The sequence below is a fragment of the Syngnathus leptorhynchus genome, unplaced genomic scaffold, assembly GCF_054491065.1.
Source record: "Syngnathus leptorhynchus isolate UIUO unplaced genomic scaffold, UIUO_Slep HiC_scaffold_46, whole genome shotgun sequence".
In the NCBI taxonomy this organism is placed as follows: Eukaryota; Metazoa; Chordata; class Actinopteri; order Syngnathiformes; family Syngnathidae; genus Syngnathus; species Syngnathus leptorhynchus.
Window position 1 is genome coordinate 686471 of NW_028232013.1, and position 16030 is coordinate 702500.

The window sequence follows — 16030 nt, forward strand, 5'->3', positions numbered from 1 at the left end:
GACCGTCCGGGGCGACTCTCGGCCTGTGTTTAAGGAGCCGGCCGGGCCTCAAGCTCCCTCCTTGGATGGACAACATTCGTAGTTGACACTTTGTGTCATTTTATCCGAGCGGGCGGGCGCCGCGAGGCGGACCGTCCGGGGCGACTCTCGGCCTGTGTTTAAGGAGCCGGCCGGGCATCACGCTCCTTCCTTGGATGGACAACATTCGCAGTTGACACTTTGTGTCATTTTATCCGAGCAGACGGGCGCCGCGAGGCGGACCGTCCGGGGCGACTCTCGGCCTGTGTTTTCGGAGCCGGCCGGGCATCACGCTCCCTCCTTGGATGGACAACATTCGTAGTTGACACTTTGTGTCATTTTATCCGAGCAGACGGGCGCCGCGAGGCGGACCGTCCGGGGCGACTCTCGGCCTGTGTTTAAGGAGCCGGCCGGGCATCACGCTCCTTCCTTGGATGGACAACATTCGCAGTTGACACTTTGTGTCATTTTGTTCGGCCTGTGTTTAAGGAGGCGGCCGTCCTCCACTCGGTCCGTGTTTAAGGAGCGACACTCGCGCTCCGGTTCGGCCTGTATTTAGGGAGGCGGCCGTCCTCCGCTTGGTCTGTGTTAAGGGCGACACTCTGTCCATGTTTGAGGAGCCTGGCCCTGACGCTCCTCTCCGGCCTGTGTTTAAGGAGGCGGCCGTCCTCCCCTTGGTCCGTGTTAAGGGCGACACTCGGTCCATGTTTGAGGAGCCTGGCCCTGACGCTCCTCTCCGGCCTGTGTTTAAGGAGGCGGCCGTCCTCCCCTTGGTCCGTGTTAAGGGCGACACTCGGTCCATGTTTGAGGAGCCTGGCCCTGACGCTCCTCTCCGGCCTGTGTTTAAGGAGGCGGCCGTCCTCCCCTTGGTCCGTGTTAAGGGCGACACTCGGTCCATGTTTGAGGAGCCTGGCCCTGACGCTCCTCTCCGGCCTGTGTTTAAGGAGGCGGCCGTCCTCCCCTTGGTCCGTGTTAAGGGCGACACTCGGTCCATGTTTAAGGAGCGGCCCTCGCGCTCCGGTTCGGCCTGTATTTAGGGAGGCGGCCGTCCTCCGCTTGGTCTGTGTTAAGGGCGACACTCGGTCCGTGTTTAAGGAGCCGGCCCTGACGCTCCTCTTCGGCCTGTGTTTAAGGAGGCGGCCGTCCTCCACTTCCTTCCATGCACCACCACATTCGCAGTTGACACTTTGCCATTTTTTCAGAGAGGTGACACTTAGTCGTTTTTTCGAAAGTTGACACTTAGTCGTTTTTTCGAAAGTTGACACTTTGCCGTTTTTTCAGAGAGGCGACACTTAGTCGTTTTTTCGAAAGTTGACACTTAGCCGTTTTTTCGAAAGTTGACACTTAGCCGTTTTTTCGAAAGTTGACACTTAGCCGTTTTTTCGAAAGTTGACACTTAGTCACTTTTTCGCCACAGTGACACCTCCAGCGCGTGCCACGGCGCTTTTCAGGTCTTCTATCCGACCTTGTGCTGTCGAGGACGGCGTGTCCGACGCCGTGGGGAGACCAGCACCATCTCCTCCATACTCGTAAACGGGGTGCTTTGGAAAACGGGGGGAAAGTCGATGAGTACACTGACTACTGGGACCATTTCATTGTACTCTGGCGCACCTGAAGACCAAAAAAGGTACTGCACCTTAGCCCGGGTACCTCACCCCCTGGTACCTCGAGGAGAACTTAGAAAAATTTCGACAAATTTTTGGTGAGCTCCAGGGAGAGAGGCTGATTTTTCGCTTTTTGAGGCCGACCGCCGAACCGGCGCGGGGCGGACTCACAAGCCCCGCAGAGCCGTGGGCACTTAGTCGTTTTTTCAGAGAGGCGACACTTAGTCGTTTTTTCAGAGGCGACACTTAGTCGTTTTTTCGAAAGTTGACACTTAGCCGTTTTTTCGAAAGTCGACACTTAGCCGTTTTTTTGGAAAGTTGACACTTAGTCGTTTTTTCGAAAGTTGACACTTAGTCGTTTTTTCGCCACAATTGGCTCTGAGCTCCAGGGGGAGAGCCTGGTTTTGCCTTATTTCAGGCCGGCTGGGGAACCGGCGCGGGTCGGATGCACGAGCCCGGCAGAGCCGTGGGCACTTAGAAAATTTTCGCCGATTAAGCTGGGACCTCCAGGCGGAGACCGGCATTCCTCGTCCTCGGGGTTCGACCCAGGAACCGGCGCTGGGCAGACGCCGTAGCCACGCAGAGCCGTGGGCACTTAGAAAATATTCGCCAAGTTGGCTCTGAGCTCCAGGCGGAGAGGCTGGTTTTGCCTTATTTCAGGCCGGCTGGGGAACCGGCGCGGGTCGGATGCACGAGCCCGCAGAGCCGTGGGCACTTTGCCATTTTCTCAGAGTCGACACTTAGTCGTTTTTTCAGAGAGGCGACACTCTGTCGTTTTTTCGAAAGTTGACACTTTGCCGTTTTTTCAGAGAGGCGACACTTAGCCGTTTTTTCAGAGATGTGACACTTAGCCGTTTTTTCAGAGATGTGACACTTAGCCGTTTTTTCAGAGATGTGACACTTTGCCGTTTTTTCGAAAGTTGACACTTAGCCGTTTTTTCGAAAGTCGACACTTAGCCGTTTTTTCAGAGATGTGACACTTTGCCGTTTTTTCGAAAGTTGACACTTAGCCGTTTTTTCGAAAGTTGACACTTAGTCGTTTTTTCAGAGATGTGACACTTAGAAACTTTTTGCCAAGTTGGCTGTGAGCTCCAGGAGGAGACCGTTATTTTTCGTCATTCGAGGCCGACTGCGGAACCGGCGCTGGGCGGACGCCAAAGCTCGGCAGGGCCGTGGGCACTTAGAAACTTTTTGCCAAGTTGGCTGTGAGCTCCAGGAGGAGACCGTTATTTTTCGTCATTCGAGGCCGACTGCGGAACCGGCGCTGGGCGGACGCCAAAGCTCGGCAGGGCCGTGGGCACTTAGAAACTTTTTGCCAAGTTGGCTGTGAGCTCCAGGAGGAGACCGTTATTTTTCGTCATTCGAGGCCGACTGCGGAACCGGCGCTGAGCGGACGCCAAAGTTCGGCAGGGCCGTGGGCACTTAGAAACTTTTTGCCAAGTTGGCTGTGAGCTCCAGGAGGAGACCGTTATTTTTCGTCATTCGAGGCCGACTGCGGAACCGGCGCTGAGCGGACGCCAAAGTTCGGCAGGGCCGTGGGCACTTAGAAACTTTTTGCCAAGTTGGCTGTGAGCTCCAGGAGGAGACCGTTATTTTTCGTCATTCGAGGCCGACTGCGGAACCGGCGCTGGGCGGACGCCAAAGCTCGGCAGGGCCGTGGGCACTTAGAAACTTTTTGCCAAGTTGGCTGTGAGCTCCAGGAGGAGACCGTCATTTTTCGTCATTCGAGGCCGACTGCGGCACCGGCGCTGAGCGGACGCCAAAGCTCGGCAGGGCCGTGGGCACTTAGAAACTTTTTGCCAAGTTGGCTGTGAGCTCCAGGAGGAGACCGTTATTTTTCGTCATTCGAGGCCGACTGCGGAACCGGCGCTGGGCGGACGCCAAAGCTCGGCAGGGCCGTGGGCACTTAGAAACTTTTTGCCAAGTTGGCTGTGAGCTCCAGGAGGAGACCGTCATTTTTCGTCATTCGAGGCCGACTGCGGCACCGGCGCTGAGCGGACGCCAAAGCTCGGCAGGGCCGTGGGCACTTTGCCACTTTTTCGCCACAATTGGCTGTGAGCTCCAGGAGGAGACCGTTATTTTTCGTCATTCTAGGCCGGTTGCAGAACCGGCGCGGCTCGGATGCACGAGCCCGCAGAGCCGTGGGCACTTAGAAAAATTTCAGAGAGGCGACACTTTGCCATTTTTTCAGAGAGGTGACACTTAGTCGTTTTTTCGAAAGTTGACACTTAGCCGTTTTTTCGAAAGTTGACACTTAGTCGTTTTTTCGAAAGTTGACACTTAGTCGTTTTTTCGCCAAAGTGCCCACCTCCAGCGCGTGCCACGGCGCTTTCCAGGTCTTCTATCCGACCTTGTGCTGTCGAGGACGGCGTGTCCGACGCCGTGGGGAGACCAGCACCATCTCCTCCATACTCGTAAACGAGGTGCTTTGGAAAACGGGGGGAAAGTCGATGAGTACACTGACTACTGGGACCATTTCATTGTACTCTGGCGCACCTGAAGACCAAAAAAGGTACTGCACCTTAGCCCGGGTACCTCACCCCCTGGTACCTCGAGGTGAGCTCCAGGGAGAGAGGCTGATTTTTTGCTTTTTGAGGCCGACCACCGAACCGGCGCGGGGCGGACTCACAAGCCCCGCAGAGCCGTGGGCACTTAGTCGTTTTTTCGAAAGTTGACACTTAGTCGTTTTTTCGCCGATTTTGCTGGGACCTCCAGGCGAGGACCGGCGTTTTTCGTCTTCCGGGTCCGACCCGGGAACCAGCGCCGAGCGGACACATTCGCTCGCTAGTGCCGTTGGCACTTAGAAAATTTTTCGTTTGTCATGAGCTCCGGGCGGAGACCGGCGTTTTTCGTCTTCCGGGTCCGACCCGGGAACCAGCGCCGAGCGGACACATTCGCTCGCAAGTGCCGTTGGCACTTAGAAAATTTTTCGTTTGTCATGAGCTCCGGGCGGAGAGCGGCGTTTTTCGTCTTCCGGGTTCGACCCGGGAACCAGCGCCGAGCGGACACATTCGCTCGCTAGTGCCGTTGGCACTTAGAAAATTTTTCGTTTGTCATGAGCTCCGGGCGGAGACCGGCGTTTTTTGTCTTCCGGGTTCGACCCGGGAACCAGCGCCGAGCGGACACATTCGCTCGCTAGTGCCGTTGGCACTTAGAAAATTTTTCGTTTGTCATGAGCTCCGGGCGGAGAGCGGCGTTTTTCGTCTTCCGGGTTCGACCCGGGAACCAGCGCCGAGCGGACACATTCGCTCGCTAGTGCCGTTGGCACTTAGAAAATTTTTCGTTTGTCATGAGCTCCGGGCGGAGAGCGGCGTTTTTCGTCTTCCGGGTTCGACCCGGGAACCAGCGCCGAGCGGACACATTCGCTCGCTAGTGCCGTTGGCACTTAGAAAATTTTTCGTTTGTCATGAGCTCCGGGCGGAGAGCGGCGTTTTTCGTCTTCCGGGTTCGACCCGGGAACCAGCGCCGAGCGGACACATTCGCTCGCTAGTGCCGTTGGCACTTAGAAAATTTTTCGTTTGTCATGAGCTCCGGGCGGAGAGCGGCGTTTTTCGTCTTCCGGGTTCGACCCGGGAACCAGCGCCGAGCGGACACATTCGCTCGCTAGTGCCGTTGGCACTTAGAAAATTTTTCGTTTGTCATGAGCTCCGGGCGGAGAGCGGCGTTTTTCGTCTTCCGGGTTCGACCCGGGAACCAGCGCCGAGCGGACACATTCGCTCGCTAGTGCCGTTGGCACTTAGAAAATTTTTCGTTTGTCATGAGCTCCGGGCGGAGAGCGGCGTTTTTCGTCTTCCGGGTTCGACCCGGGAACCAGCGCCGAGCGGACACATTCGCTCGCTAGTGCCGTTGGCACTTAGAAAATTTTTCGTTTGTCATGAGCTCCGGGCGGAGACCGGCATTTTTCGTCATTCGAGGCCGACGGGGGAACCAGCCGGAGCGGACACGTTTGCTCGGAAGAGCCGTTGGCACTTAGAAAAAATTCCGTGTCTCGTGAGCTCCAGGGGGGACAGGCTGGTTTTATTCATCCGTAGCCGACATGGGAACCAGCGCGGAGCGGATTGGTGTTGCGCTGCCATATACCTCATCTCTCTCAAGAGTCCCCCCCTTATACGTGCCGATGGTGTTTTGGAAAACGGGGGGTAACTGGATGAGTACACTGACTAGTGGGACCAAGTACACTAATAGCCCCTGGTACCTAAAATGGAAGTATAGAGGCCGACTTTCGGGCAAGATCACGCCGGGTTAGGCTTCCAGGACCTCGGCTAAGCAATTTTAACGGGTCGCCCGGTTCTTTTTTGATCCAGCCCGGTTCTTTTTTTTATCCAGCCTGGTTCTTTTTACACTTCCAGCTGGAGCTCGGGAGCGGCTTTTTGCACAAGAACACGCCGTGTTAGGCTTCCAGGACCTCGGCTAAGCAATTTTAACGGGTCGCCCGGTTCTTTTTTGATCCAGCCCGGTTCTTTTTTTTATCCAGCCTGGTTCTTTTTACACTTCCAGCTGGAGCTCGGGAGCGGCTTTTTGCACAAGAACACGCCGTGTTAGGCTTCCAGGACCTCGGCTAAGCAATTTTAACGGGTCGCCCGGTTCTTTTTTGATCCAGCCCGGTTCTTTTTTTTATCCAGCCTGGTTCTTTTTACACTTCCAGCTGGAGCTCGGGAGCGGCTTTTTGCACAAGATCACGCCGTGTTAGGCTTCCAGGACCTCGGCTAAGCAATTTTAACGGGTCGCCCGGTTCTTTTTTTTTATCCAGCCCGGTTCTTTTTTTATCCAGCCCGGTTCTTTTTACACTTCCAGCTGGAGCTCGGGAGCGGCTTTTTGCACAAGATCACGCCGTGTTAGGCTTCCAGGACCTCGGCTAAGCAATTTTAACGGGTCGCCCGGTTCTTTTTTGATCCAGCCCGGTTCTTTTTTTTATCCAGCCTGGTTCTTTTTACACTTCCAGCTGGAGCTCGGGAGCGGCTTTTTGCACAAGAACACGCCGTGTTAGGCTTCCAGGACCTCGGCTAAGCAATTTTAACGGGTTGCCCGGTTCTTTTTTGAACCAGCCCGGTTCTTTTTTTTATCCAGCCTGGTTCTTTTTACACTTCCAGCTGGAGCTCGGGAGCGGCTTTTTGCACAAGAACACGCCGTGTTAGGCTTCCAGGACCTCGGCTAAGCAATTTTAACGGGTCGCCCGGTTCTTTTTTGATCCAGCCCGGTTCTTTTTTTTATCCAGCCTGGTTCTTTTTACACTTCCAGCTGGAGCTCGGGAGCGGCTTTTTGCACAAGATCACGCCGTGTTAGGCTTCCAGGACCTCGGCTAAGCAATTTTAACGGGTCGCCCGGTTCTTTTTTTTATCCAGCCCGGTTCTTTTTTTTATCCAGCCCGGTTCTTTTTACACTTCCAGCTGGAGCTCGGGAGCGGCTTTTTGCACAAGATCACGCCGTGTTAGGCTTCCAGGACCTCGGCTAAGCAATTTTAACGGGTCGCCCGGTTCTTTTTTGATCCAGCCCGGTTCTTTTTTTTATCCAGCCTGGTTCTTTTTACACTTCCAGCTGGAGCTCGGGAGCGGCTTTTTGCACAAGAACACGCCGTGTTAGGCTTCCAGGACCTCGGCTAAGCAATTTTAACGGGTTGCCCGGTTCTTTTTTGAACCAGCCCGGTTCTTTTTTTTATCCAGCCTGGTTCTTTTTACACTTCCAGCTGGAGCTCGGGAGCGGCTTTTTGCACAAGAACACGCCGTGTTAGGCTTCCAGGACCTCGGCTAAGCAATTTTAACGGGTCGCCCGGTTCTTTTTTGATCCAGCCCGGTTCTTTTTTTTATCCAGCCTGGTTCTTTTTACACTTCCAGCTGGAGCTCGGGAGCGGCTTTTTGCACAAGATCACGCCGTGTTAGGCTTCCAGGACCTCGGCTAAGCAATTTTAACGGGTCGCCCGGTTCTTTTTTTTATCCAGCCCGGTTCTTTTTTTATCCAGCCCGGTTCTTTTTACACTTCCAGCTGGAGCTCGGGAGCGGCTTTTTGCACAAGATCACGCCGTGTTAGGCTTCCAGGACCTCGGCTAAGCAATTTTAACGGGTCGCCCGGTTCTTTTTTGATCCAGCCCGGTTCTTTTTTTTATCCAGCCTGGTTCTTTTTACACTTCCAGCTGGAGCTCGGGAGCGGCTTTTTGCACAAGAACACGCCGTGTTAGGCTTCCAGGACCTCGGCTAAGCAATTTTAACGGGTCGCCCGGTTCTTTTTTTTATCCAGCCCGGTTCTTTTTTTATCCAGCCCGGTTCTTTTTACACTTCCAGCTGGAGCTCGGGAGCGGCTTTTTGCACAAGATCACGCCGTGTTAGGCTTCCAGGACCTCGGCTAAGCAATTTTAACGGGTCGCCCGGTTCTTTTTTGATCCAGCCCGGTTCTTTTTTTTATCCAGCCCGGTTCTTTTTACACTTCCAGCTGGAGCTTGGGAGCGGCTTTTTGCACAAGAACACGCCGTGTTAGGCTTCCAGGACCTCGGCTAAGCAATTTTAACGGGTCGCCCGGTTCTTTTTTGATCCAGCCCGGTTCTTTTTACACTTCCAGCTGGAGCTCGGGAGCGGCTTTTTGCACAAGATCACGCCGGGTTAGGCTTCCAGGACCTCGGCTAAGCAATTTTAACGGGCCGCCCGGTTCTTTTTTTTTATCCAGCCCGGTTCTTTTTTTTATCCAGCCTGGTTCTTTTTACACTTCCAGCTGGAGCTCGGGAGCGGCTTTTTGCACAAGATCACGCCGTGTTAGGCTTCCAGGACCTCGGCTAAGCAATTTTAACGGGTCGCCCGGTTCTTTTTTGATCCAGCCCGGTTCTTTTTCCACTTCCAGCTGGAGCTCAGCAGCGGCTTTTTGCACAAGATCACGCCGGGTTAGGCTTCCAGGACCTCGGCTAAGCACTTCTAACGGGTCGCCCGGTTCTTTTTTTGAACCAGCCCGGTTCTTTTTACACTTCCAGCTGGAGCTCAGCAGCGGCTTTTTGCACAAGATCACGCCGGGTTAGGGTTCCAGGACCTCGGCTAAGCAATTTTAAAGGGCCGCCCGGTTCTTTTTTTGATCCAGCCCGGTTCTTTTTACACTTCCAGCTGGAGCTCAGCAGCGGCTTTTTGCACAAGATCACGCCGGGTTAGGCTTCCAGGACCTCGGCTAAGCACTTCTAACGGGCCCTGGTCCACCCCTGCCAGTGCATTTCAAAACTTGGCATTAATTTCGACCTAAGAGACGAAGTCTGATTTTTTTCTACCACTTGGGCGGCCTTTTTGCACCCAGAACACCCGCACCGGCACCATAAATTCGAAGGGTGCCGAGTGCGTCGGCGCAGATTCTGCGACGGAGTGACACTTCCCTCTTGTGGACATTCGGCGGTAGGTGAAATGCGCACTCGGTCTTCTCTTTTCTTTTCCTTCCAGTGAAACTTTGGCAACATTCTGCGAGCTGCTGGCTTCCAGAACCTCGGCCAAGCAGGTGGAGGATTTTTTTCCACTTCCAGCTGGAGGTGAGGAGGGACTTTTTGGGCAAGATCACGCCGACTTAGCAAGCAAGGTGGAAGTGCCAGCATGCTCCGTGGCTGGAAGTGTGGATGTGCCAGCACCCTCCCTGCCTATGGAAGTGTGGAGCTCCAGCACCCTCCCTGCCTATGGAAGTGTGGAGCTCCAGCACCCTCCCTGCCTATGGAAGTGTGGAGCTCCAGCACCCTCCCTGCCTATGGAAGTGTGGAGCTCCAGCACCCTCCCTGCCTATGGAAGTGTGGAGCTCCAGCACCCTCCCTGCCTATGGAAGTGTGGAGCTCCAGCACCCTCCCTGCCTATGGAAGTGTGGAGCTCCAGCACCCTCCCTGCCTATGGAAGTGTGGAGCTCCAGCACCCTCCCTGCCTATGGAAGTGTGGAGCTCCAGCACCCTCCCTGCCTATGGAAGTGTGGAGCTCCAGCACCCTCCCTGCCTATGGAAGTGTGGAGCTCCAGCACCCTCCCTGCCTATGGAAGTGTGGAGCTCCAGCACCCTCCCTGCCTATGGAAGTGTGGAGCTCCAGCACCCTCCCTGCCTATGGAAGTGTGGAGCTCCAGCACCCTCCCTGCCTATGGAAGTGTGGAGCTCCAGCACCCTCCCTGCCTATGGAAGTGTGGAGCTCCAGCACCCTCCCTGCCTATGGAAGTGTGGAGCTCCAGCACCCTCCCTGCCTATGGAAGTGTGGAGCTCCAGCACCCTCCCTGCCTATGGAAGTGTGGAGCTCCAGCACCCTCCCTGCCTATGGAAGTGTGGAGCTCCAGCACCCTCCCTGCCTATGGAAGTGTGGAGCTCCAGCACCCTCCCTGCCTATGGAAGTGTGGAGCTCCAGCACCCTCCCTGCCTATGGAAGTGTGGAGCTCCAGCACCCTCCCTGCCTATGGAAGTGTGGAGCTCCAGCACCCTCCCTGCCTATGGAAGTGTGGAGCTCCAGCACCCTCCCTGCCTATGGAAGTGTGGAGCTCCAGCACCCTCCCTGCCTATGGAAGTGTGGAGCTCCAGCACCCTCCCTGCCTATGGAAGTGTGGAGCTCCAGCACCCTCCCTGCCTATGGAAGTGTGGAGCTCCAGCACCCTCCCTGCCTATGGAAGTGTGGAGCTCCAGCACCCTCCCTGCCTATGGAAGTGTGGAGCTCCAGCACCCTCCCTGCCTATGGAAGTGTGGAGCTCCAGCACCCTCCCTGCCTATGGAAGTGTGGAGCTCCAGCACCCTCCCTGCCTATGGAAGTGTGGAGCTCCAGCACCCTCCCTGCCTATGGAAGTGTGGAGCTCCAGCACCCTCCCTGCCTATGGAAGTGTGGAGCTCCAGCACCCTCCCTGCCTATGGAAGTGTGGAGCTCCAGCACCCTCCCTGCCTATGGAAGTGTGGAGCTCCAGCACCCTCCCTGCCTATGGAAGTGTGGAGCTCCAGCACCCTCCCTGCCTATGGAAGTGTGGAGCTCCAGCACCCTCCCTGCCTATGGAAGTGTGGAGCTCCAGCACCCTCCCTGCCTATGGAAGTGTGGAGCTCCAGCACCCTCCCTGCCTATGGAAGTGTGGAGCTCCAGCACCCTCCCTGCCTATGGAAGTGTGGAGCTCCAGCACCCTCCCTGCCTATGGAAGTGTGGAGCTCCAGCACCCTCCCTGCCTATGGAAGAGCCACCTCCGCGGGCATGCTGCTCAACCACGCCGGCCCAGAGTTCCAGCCGCTCGGCTACACTCTCTCACAAGCCCCGCCTGGAGCTCCCCAGCCCACCCCTGGTACCTCAACTACCGAGGCCAGCCGCTCGACCAGGCCGGCCCAGAGTTCCAGCCGCTCGGCTTCACTCTCTCACAAGCCCCGCCTGGAGCTCCCCAGCCCGCCCCTGGTACCTCAACTACCGAGGCCAGCCGCTCGACCAGGCCGGCCGAGAGTTCCAGCCGCTCGGCTTCACTCTCTCACAAGACCCGCCTGGAGCTCCCCGCCCCACCCCTGGTACCTCAACTACCGAGGCCAGCCGCTCGACCACGCCGGCGCAGAGTTCCAGCCGCTCGGATAAGCTCTGTCACTCACCCGCCGCGCAGCCACCGGTAACGGGGAAATGTCGCCGCCTGGCGGACACGCCGTTGTAAATGAATGGGCTTTCGCACTTAGTGCAATTTTCGCCAACTCTCTGACTGGAGCTATGGAAGTATGGAGCTATGGAGCCACCAGCCACCCAGGCTGGAGCTATGGAGCCATGGAGCTCTGGTGCTATGGAGCTCTGGAGGTATGGAGCTATGGAGCTATGGAGCTATGGAGCTATGGAGCCCTGGAGCTCTGGAGGTATGGAGCTATGGTGCTATGGAGCTCTGAAGCCATGGAGCTCTGGTGCTATGGAGCTCTGGAGCTCTGGAGGTATGGAGCTCTGGAGGTATGGAGCTATGGAGCCCTGGAGCCCTGGAGCTATGGAGCTATGGAGCTATGGAGCTCTGGAGCTATGGAAGTATGGAGCTATGGAGCTATGGATGTATGGAGCTATGGAGCCACCAGCCAGCCAGGCTGGAGCTATGGAAGTATGGAGCCATGGAGCTCTGGAGCTATGGAAGTATGGAGCTATGGAGCTATGGAGCTCTGGAGCTATGGAGCTAAGGAAGTATGGAGCTATGGAGCTCTGGAGCTATGGAAGTATGGAGCTATGGAGCTCTGGGGCTATGGAAGTATGGAGCTATGGAAGTATGGAGTTATGGAGCTATGGAAGTATGGAGCTATGGAGCTCTGGAGCTCTGGAGCTATGGAGCCACCAGCCAGCACCCTCCGTGGCTCAACCACGCCGGCCCAGAGTTCCAGCCGCTCGGCTTCACTCTCTCACAAGCCCCGCCTGGAGCTCCCCGGCCCACCCCTGGTACCTCAACTACCGAGGCCAGCCGCTCGACCACGCCGGCGCAGAGTTCCAGCCGCTCGGATTCACTCTCTCACAAGACCCGCCTGGAGCTCCCCGCCCCACCCCTGGTACCTCAACTACCGAGGCCAGCCGCTCGACCACGCCGGCGCAGAGTTCCAGCCGCTCGGATAAGCTCTGTCACTCACCCGCCGCGCAGCCACCGGTAACGGGGAAATGTCGCCGCCTTGTGGACACGCCGTTGTAAATGAATGGGCTTTCGCACTTAGTGCAATTTTAGCACACTCTCTGACTGGAGCTATGGAAGTATGGAGCTATGGAGCCACCAGCCACCCAGGCTGGAGCTATGGAGCTATGGAGCTCTGGTGCTATGGAGCTATGGAGCTCTGGTGCTATGGAGCTATGGAGCTCTGGTGCTATGGAGCTATGGAGCTCTGGTGCTATGGAGCTATGGAGCTCTGGTGCTATGGAGCTATGGAGCTCTGGTGCTATGGAGCTATGGAGCTCTGGTGCTATGGAGCTATGGAGCTCTGGTGCTATGGAGCTATGGAGCTCTGGTGCTATGGAGCTATGGAGCTCTGGTGCTATGGAGCTATGGAGCTCTGGTGCTATGGAGCTCTGGAGCTCTGGTGCTATGGAGCTATGGAGCTATGGAGCCACCAGCCAGCACCCTCCGTGGCTGGATCAATGGAAGTGTTTTAGGTACCAGGCAGCCAAAGGGCCGGGGCCTCACGCTCGACCACGCCGGCGCAGAGTTCCAGCCGCTCGGATAAGCTCTGTCACTCACCCGCCACGCAGCCACCGGTAACGGGGAAATGTCGCCGCCTGGCGGACACGCCGTTGTAAATGAATGGGCTTTCGCACTTAGTGCAATTTTCGCCAACTCTCTGACTGGAGCTATGGAAGTATGGAGCTATGGAGCCACCAGCCACCCAGGCTGGAGCTATGGAGCTCTGGAGGTATGGAGCCCTGGAGCTATGGAGCTATGGAGCCCTGGAGCTATGGAGCCCTGGAGCTATGGAGCTATGGAGCTCTGGTGCTATGGAGCTATGGAGCTCTGGTGCTATGGAGCTATGGAGCTCTGGTGCTATGGAGCTATGGAGCTCTGGTGCTATGGAGCTATGTAGCTCTGGTGCTATGGAGCTATGGAGCTCTGGTGCTATGGAGCTATGGAGCTCTGGTGCTATGGAGCTATGGAGCTCTGGTGCTATGGAGCTATGGAGCTCTGGTGCTATGGAGCTATGGAGCTATGGAGCCACCAGCCAGCACCCTCCGTGGCTGGATCAATGGAAGTGTTTTAGGTACCAGGCAGCCAAAGGGCCGGGGCCTCACGCTCGACCACGCCGGCGCAGAGTTCCAGCCGCTCGGATAAGCTCTGTCACTCACCCGCCACGCAGCCACCGGTAACGGGGAAATGTCGCCGCCTGGCGGACACGCCGTTGTAAATGAATGGGCTTTCGCACTTAGTGCAATTTTCGCCAACTCTCTGACTGGAGCTATGGAAGTATGGAGCTATGGAGCCACCAGCCACCCAGGCTGGAGCTATGGAGCTCTGGAGGTATGGAGCTATGGAGCCCTGGAGCTATGGAGCTATGGAGCCCTGGAGCTATGGAGCCCTGGAGCTATGGAGCTATGGAGCCCTGGTGCTATGGAGCTATGGAGCTCTGGTGCTATGGAGCTATGGAGCTCTGGTGCTATGGAGCTATGGAGCTCTGGTGCTATGGAGCTATGGAGCTATGGAGCTCTGGTGCTATGGAGCTATGGAGCTCTGGTGCTATGGAGCTATGGAGCTCTGGTGCTATGGAGCTATGGAGCTCTGGTGCTATGGAGCTCTGGTGCTATGGAGCTATGGAGCTCTGGTGCTATGGAGCTCTGGAGCTCTGGAGGTATGGAGCTATGGAGCCACCAGCCAGCACCCTCCGTGGCTGGATCAATGGAAGTGTTTTAGGTACCAGGCAGCCAAAGGGCCGAGGCCTCACGCTCGACCACGCCGGCGCAGAGTTCCAGCCGCTCGGATAAGCTCTGTCACTCACCCGCCGCGCAGCCACCGGTAACGGGGAAATGTCGCCGCCTTGTGGACACGCCGTTGTAAATGAATGGGCTTTCGCACTTAGTGCAATTTTAGCACACTCTCTGACTGGAGCTATGGAAGTATGGAGCTATGGAGCCACCAGCCACCCAGGCTGGAGCTATGGAGCTATGGAGCTCTGGTGCTATGGAGCTATGGAGCTCTGGTGCTATGGAGCTATGGAGCTCTGGTGCTATGGAGCTATGGAGCTCTGGTGCTATGGAGCTATGGAGCTCTGGTGCTATGGAGCTATGGAGCTCTGGTGCTATGGAGCTATGGAGCTCTGGTGCTATGGAGCTATGGAGCTCTGGTGCTATGGAGCTATGGAGCTCTGGTGCTATGGAGCTATGGAGCTCTGGTGCTATGGAGCTATGGAGCTCTGGTGCTATGGAGCTATGGAGCTCTGGTGCTATGGAGCTATGGAGCTCTGGTGCTATGGAGCTATGGAGCTCTGGTGCTATGGAGCTATGGAGCTCTGGTGCTATGGAGCTATGGAGCTCTGGTGCTATGGAGCTATGGAGCTCTGGTGCTATGGAGCTATGGAGCTATGGAGCTCTGGTGCTATGGAGCTATGGAGCTATGTAGCTCTGGTGCTATGGAGCTATGGAGCTCTGGTGCTATGGAGCTATGGAGCTCTGGTGCTATGGAGCTATGGAGCTCTGGTGCTATGGAGCTATGGAGCTCTGGTGCTATGGAGCTATGGAGCTATGGAGCCACCAGCCAGCACCCTCCGTGGCTGGATCAATGGAAGTGTTTTAGGTACCAGGCAGCCAAAGGGCCGGGGCCTCACGCTCGACCACGCCGGCGCAGAGTTCCAGCCGCTCGGATAAGCTCTGTCACTCACCCGCCGCGCAGCCACCGGTAACGGGGAAATGTCGCCGCCTGGCGGACACGCCGTTGTAAATGAATGGGCTTTCGCACTTAGTGCAATTTTAGCCAACTCCGTGGCTGCAAGTATGGAAGTATGGAGCTATGGAGCCACCAGCCAGCACCCTCCGCGGCTGGAGCTATGGAAGTATGGAGCTATGGAGCTCTGGGGCTATGGAAGTATGGAGCTCTGGGGCTATGGAGCTCCGGGGCTATGGAGCTCCGGGGCTATGGAGCTCCGGGGCTATGGAGCTCCGGGGCTATGGAGCTCCGGGGCTATGGAGCTATGGAGCTCCGGGGCTATGGAGCTCCGGGGCTATGGAGCTATGGAGCTCCGGGGCTATGGAGCTCCGGGGCTATGGAGCTCCGGGGCTATGGAGCTATGGAGCTCCGGGGCTATGGAGCTCCGGGGCTATGGAGCTATGGAGCTCCGGGGCTATGGAGCTCCGGGGCTATGGAGCTCCGGGGCTATGGAGCTATGGAGCTCCGGGGCTATGGAGCTCCGGGGCTATGGAGCTCCGGGGCTATGGAGCTCTGGAGCTATGGAAGTATGGATGATCCAGCACCCTCCGTGGCTGACCGCTGGTGCTCGGGGCCGGTGAACTCGGCACCCGCCTCCGGCGGGTGCCTCGGTGACCGCCGTCGCTTGGGGCCAGTGAACTCGGCACCCGCCTTCGGCGGGTGCCTCGGTGACCGGTTGTCGCTTGGGGCCAGTGAACTCGGCACCCGCCTTCGGCGGGTGCCTCGGTGACCGGTTGTCGCTTGGGGCCGGTGAACTCGGCACCCGCCTTCGGCGGGTGCCTCGGTGACCGGTTGTCGCTTGGGGCCGGTGAACTCGGCACCCGCCTTCGGCGGGTGCCTCGGTGACCGGTTGTCGCTTGGGGCCGGTGAACTCGGCACCCGCCTTCGGCGGGTGCCTCGGTGGCGGTCGGGGTTGGTGCTTGGGGACCGGCTTCGCTTCTGGAAGTCTGGGGGAGGCGGTCTGGTGGTGGTGGCCGACGTTGATGGTGGTGGGGCGGGAAGAAGAAGGTTATAGTCCCCAGCCCGCCGCATAGGAAAATTTTAGGTACCAGGAGTGGATTTTTTTTGCACCGGCGGTTAGGGGCCGACCCCTTGGTTTGGTGTCCGGGGAAAGT